This window comes from Cervus elaphus, chromosome 5 (genome assembly GCF_910594005.1).
Source record: "Cervus elaphus chromosome 5, mCerEla1.1, whole genome shotgun sequence".
NCBI lineage: Eukaryota > Metazoa > Chordata > Mammalia > Artiodactyla > Cervidae > Cervus > Cervus elaphus.
In genome coordinates this window covers 37,376,984-37,382,983 of record NC_057819.1, presented here as the reverse complement: position 1 = coordinate 37,382,983, position 6,000 = coordinate 37,376,984, and the positions used below count along the sequence as shown (strand labels likewise).

Genomic DNA, 6,000 nt, shown 5'->3' with positions numbered 1-6,000 from the left:
TTATAAGAAAAAATATTCAAAATTTAAGATTTATTCCCGTCTCTTATAATTTTATTAGCACTTAAGCAAGTTCAGTGCCCATCAGACCTAGGTCTAGTTATTTTTATTGATGCCATATAGACAATCCATAATCAAAACCACCAGCAAAACTGCTATGTCTCCTCTGCTTCTGCCAGAAAATTGGCAGAAAATTCTCATTTAAATCTTGCAAGAAAAACCCAGAGGAAGCTTGCAGAAATCCTTTATGCTATATTTCCCAGCAACAGAATATTTTCCTGTCTTTGAAAACTCAATTAAATTTTACTTTGCCAAAAGTGTGAAAACCAGGTGGCACTTAAGAATCCCATCCCCACTCTGGTTGATCCTTATAAAAATAACATCATGATATTTGGCAACAAATCATATAAATCCCTTTTGACCACCCTAGCAAAGCGTTATGTCAGAGACCATGAATATGGAATACTGATTTTCCCCCCAAGCATGAAAAGAAGAAACTTGCCTACAGCATAAATCTCTCTGTTCTGTGTACTTAACCAAGAAAACAGTTATTCTGCTGCCCAGTGTGGTACTATCTTTGCCTTTGTGTTTGAAGCTCTCTTCAGAGTTCTGTTCCTATAAGGGATGCCTTAGTAAGCTCAAGCCACACTTTGAATGAAAATTCCTCAAATGACCACTTAAGCTCCTAGCTGTCGCTAAACTCCACCCAATTTCTGGGGAGGTACCTTATCCTTCTCTAGAGAAATCCAGTCACTGTTTCTTTTGTGGGCTTAGAAAAGAGAGCTGTTGGGATTCGTTTTTCCTTTATTCATGTTCAATTAATATGGCTTGAACTAGGCTAGCCTCTCAAGGGGCCTGAGTTGAAGAGAAACGTGTTATGAATGTTTCTGGCAGCAGCACCAGCTTTTGTAAATCTGAGAATTATCTCAGTTTTGCTTGGTTCAGCCGGAACCAAAGTTTCATCCACATTTTGTTTTATTACCATGTTGGATTGGTATATAGAACCACAAAGCATGCCAAAATACTAAGCAGGGTTCAGAATTCTTTCAGCAGGTTAGTTAGAACTATGTTTGGGGAGTCTTCTGGGTTTCTCCAGAAAGCCTGCTCAAGTTCCCTTCAAGGGTTAATGGCAGCACCAGCTGGAAAGCCCAGTTCTCTCATCTCCCTTTATCATGTTTATATTACAGTATGACATTTGGTGCTAAATATGGCAAGTCAGAGTAGATTTCCGGTTGCAATTAGGTATAGGACAGAACTCACATGAAAGGACTGAATTAGAGGTAGAAGTTAAGAGACACACCAAATGAAGTCTGTAGCCACTGACTTCCCCAAAAGAGAAAATGTGACTAGGATATATTTATTGTGAAAAAGACTATACTTAAAATTGTAGTTTTGAGCATCTGTGAATAAATCTGAAGGCCCAAGATACATGGTGATTTCAAATTTTGCCAAGATTGGAAGATTAACTGGTCTGTGAGCCTCACCTCAAGCCTAGCATACATACCTCAGCAGAACTTTATTGTCCTACATTTCTTCTCCACCAAAAGTAAGGTGCATATTTTTTTTTTTTTAAGAAGAGAAAGTCAACTAAAGGTGTGAATGAGAAAACAAACCAAAAGCAAGTATATCTTTAAAAATGATGTTCCTGGGACTTCCCTGCTGGTCCAGTGGTTAAGACTCTGCACTTCCACTACAGGGGATGCAGGTTTGATCCCTGCTCAGGGAACTAAAATCCCACATGCGCATGGTACAGTCAAAAAAAAAATTATGCTCCCTAGATGAAATATGAGGTAAAGTACATATTGTTGAACTTGAAATGAACAGGCCTATAATCATTCAGTCAATTAACCAACAAAAAGTATTCTTTGAGTTCCTAATACATGACTGGACTAATAAGTCTTAGGGGTTCAGCTGTCAATACTTAAGACATAATTCAATTGTAAGTCAATGAATTACAAATAATCAATTTACCAAAAAGATGCCTTTTCAAAAAGAAGAGTACAAGGTGTCTCAGGACCATTTCACAAAGGAGCCTGCCATTGTCCTGCAGCTCAGAGCAAACCTACCTGAATGGGCGACATTGAAGCCAAGACCTGTACTCCAAATGGAAATAAGAGGCAGTCTTCAACTTGTTTCAGCAAATGCCAGGTCAGTCCCACAGTTATACTTCATGGAGAAAGTAGTATAGTTTAGAAATCTTTGCAAATTCAAGGATTCTCAAAGTTCTAGAACTATTTATCCCTCAAAAATGTTAATGACAGGGGAATGGCTGAGGGCTGATGACTGAGACCCCTGTTAGGAGGTAAGATGATGAAGCTGATACAGAGAGACAGAAAAATGTGGCTGGAGAGATGGAGGAGGTGAACAAGAGTAAGAAATGCTTCCGGGGGGGTTAAGAAGAATAAGGAAAGAGAAAAAAGAGTGTGTTGGAGATCTTCAAGAGGGTGGAGGGGTGGTGTGATTGCAAGGGCTTATAAAGGGCTCAGGTGGACTGGAAACGGAGGGAGCCAACAAATAGCTTGACTCTTGAAGTTGTCGCACGTGTTCACCCTGCCACACTTCAATGACCTAAAATCCTACTGTCTTCAAGAAATTATTTTTAATAGGAAGAAGACATGAGGAACACTCTTCTTTACTTTTCCTCAAACATCATCACAAACTCTCACTAAACAACATATTCTGAAAATTTAACATCTTGTTTACTCAATATTTATTTCACACAATCAGATGCTTTTATTTTTTGAACTTTTATTGCAGTAGAGTTGCTTTACAATGTTGGAGTAGTTTCTACTGTCCAGCAAAGTGCATCAGCTATATGTATACATACCTCCCCTCTTTTTTGGATTTCCTTCCCATTGAGCCACAGAGCACCGAGTGGAGCTCCCTGTGATATTCAGTAGGTTCCCATTAGTTATCTATTTTATACACTGTAGTGTATATATGTCAATCCCAATCTCCCAGTTCATCCACTTCTTCCCCTTCCCCCTTGGTATCCACGTTTATTCTCTGCTTTCAGTTCAGTTCAGTTGAGTCACGTACGACTCTTTGCAACCCCACGGACTGCAGCATGCCAGGCTTCCCTGTGCATCACTATCTCTGGGAGCTTGCTCAAACTCAGGTCCATCGAGTCAGTGATACCATCCAACCATCTCATCCTCTGTGCCCCACTTCTCCTCTTGCCTTCAATCTTTCCCAGCATCAGGGTCTTTTCCAATAAGTGGGCTCTTCACATCAGGTGGCCAAAGTATTGGAGCTTCAGCTTCATCATCAGTCCTTCCAATGAATATTGAGGACTGATTGCCTTTAGGATTGATTGGTTTAATCTCCTTGCAGTCCAAGGGACTCTCAAGAGTCTTCACCATCACAGTTCAAAAGCATCAATTTCTTTATGCTCCAATTCTCACATCCGTACATGCCTACTGGAAAAACCATAGCTTTGATTATACAGACCTTTATTGGTAAAGTAATGTCTCTGATTTTTAATATGCAATCTAGGTTGGTCATAGCTTTTCTTCCAAGGAACAAGCGTATTTTAATTTCATGGCTGCAGTACCGTCTGCAGTGATTTTGGAGTCCAAGAAAATAAAGTCTGTCGCTGTTTCCATTGTTTATCCATCTATTTGCCATGAAGTGACAGGACCAGATGGCATGATCTTAGTTTTTTAATGTTGAGTTTTCAGCCAGCTTTTTCACTCTCCTCTTTCACTTTTATCAAGATTCTCTGCATCCATGTCTCTATTTCCACTTTGTAAATAAGATTGTTTATATCAATTTTCTCAGATACGTTTAGATGGGCAGCAAACTGAGAAAATATGGTTCTGAACCATTGATGATTAAGTCAATAAAATCACTACTATTCGGATCGATCCTGGAAAACTTGGTAACATACAGCCTTAAAAGAATGTCACCTTCACAGCTGAGCCAGCTCTGCCTCTCACTGTTTGATCAAGTGGCCCCACTGTTTTTCATGTTCCATGTGCTCTTTGCTCACAGCTCTTGGTTCGGTCACTCTGCTCAAAAACATTTCAGGTTTCCTTTACCTACATGAAAAAGCAAGCATGCCTTAGCTTATCCTAAAGGGTACTCAATTTAGCCAACTTTCCAAAACTGCCTTTTAAAAATCTTCCACTTCTGTCCAATTGACCTACTCTCTATTTCTTGCACCATTCCCCCGAATAAAAGCCAGTGTCCTCTTGTATGGACATGTTTCTGTCAGATACCTCTGCCTCGTGCCTTCCATTTGACCATAACTGAGAGAATATAATTAAAGTATTTATGACAGTGTCTGGCAATAGTGGGCACTAGATACATTTTCTTGCCTTTTTTCCCTTCAGTAGGCATTTATTAATGAACTGTGAACAACTGATTGTCTAGTTTCTATTGTGTCCTGTATGGTCTTGCATGATTCTTTTTGTCTATTTATTCTTCTTCCGATTTTCTTTTTTTTTTTTTTCAGTTTAAGATTCCTAGAAGTAGAAAGTCTGTCTACTAACTCTGTAAAAGCCAGCGCTGTGAAATTATAGTCACCCCATAAATACTTCTGGATTATGATGATAGCTCATTTTCTTTGAATGAGTTAGTATATACAATGCATGAAATGAACTCAATTATGAATTTATTATCTATAATGGACTGGCAGACGGCTTAAGTCAGAAGATTAATTTTATGCTATCCATATAAATATGATTCCACAAGAAAATACACTATTTATTTATTTTTTAAAAGTCAATGCCATCTCCCAATACCTTTCATGTTTTATTCTATTTCATATAACTATGAAAATTATGCCCCGGCTTCAGAAATATTCTAAACCTTTTAAAGTCACTATTTTTAAAATCTAATATCAAATGTCAATGACTGGCATGCAAAATAGCTACCTCTCCAATAGTTTAAACAAATCCTATTTTCCACACAATAAAATATGCCTCCATACCTTAAAGAATATATATACTTACTTCACTTCATCTAGTTTTCCAATAAGTTCTATTTTCTGCAAATATTGTGGTCTTATTTGTCTAAGTGGCTACATAATAATGACATAAACTTCCTAACCCACATTTATTATGGAGAAGTACCATTTTTCACACTAAAAATAGCTGCTGGTAAATTTCTGCAAAATTCAGTGAATGCTTCCAAAACTTTTTATCAACATTTTTCAATTGCTCTGTTTCATGATCATAAAGCTCGAACCAAAGACATTTGCAAAGAAACTGAAATCATGTGAATCAAAGATGATGGGAACCAGAATAATGAAAGTTGATTGATGTGAAACCCACAAATCTCTCCTGCTGCTGCTGCTGCTGCTAAGTCGCTTCAGTCGTGTCCAACTCTGTACAACCCCATAGACGGTAGCCTACCTGGCTCCCCCATCCCTGGGATTCTCCAGGCAAGAACACTGGAGTGGGTTGCCATTTCCTTCCCCAATGCATGAAAGTGAAAAGTGAAAGTCAAGTCGCTCAGTCATGTCCGACTCTTAGCAACCCCATGGACTGCAGCCTACCAGGCTCCTCCGTTCATGGGATTTTCCAGGCAAGAGTACTGGAGTGGGGTGCCATTGCCTTCTCCAAACTCTCTCCTAGTTTTAACCAAAAAAGTCAAATTAGATGACTGTGCTCTCCTTCCCTCCAGCTCCTCCGTTCCCTGCCCACCAGCACCATGACACCCCTGCTGTTTTATGATTGCTACTAGACTAAAAATTCTTACCTCTTTCTCCCCTTTGGAGAAAATGAGGAAGCACTAACCACCTGGTCTAATAATGACCAGTTCCAAAGCATGATATCCTTTGCAGAGACCATGCAATTATTGATTAATTCTATCAATACCTACTTGATATTACTTTTTCTTGAACATTATCAAATTTTGCCTGTATCTGCACAACACCACAAACCAGTTAATAGGAAAATTCAAACACTTAAAAACGATTTCGAACTGTGGTGTTAAAGGTTCTTGAGAGTCCCTTGGACAGCAAGGGAGTCAAACCAACCAATCCTAAAGGAAATCAAC

At 38.9% G+C, this 6,000-nt stretch overlaps 1 long non-coding RNA gene and 1 other non-coding gene across 2 annotated transcripts in view; one reads left to right on the top strand and one right to left on the bottom strand.

Annotated features, from left to right (window-relative positions):
* The first annotated feature begins 1,650 nt into the window (after positions 1-1,650).
* On the top strand, positions 1,651-1,723 carry TRNAG-UCC. Its single transcript has one exon. It is a non-coding gene; the product is annotated as a tRNA-Gly (tRNA).
* A 1,887-nt stretch (positions 1,724-3,610) lies between these two features.
* LOC122694083 overlaps positions 3,611-6,000 on the bottom strand; it is a 132,160-nt gene continuing 129,770 nt past the window's right edge. The window contains exon 5 of the long non-coding RNA XR_006341098.1: positions 3,611-4,037. This is a non-coding gene — a long non-coding RNA (uncharacterized LOC122694083). The remainder of the gene's footprint in view (positions 4,038-6,000) is intronic.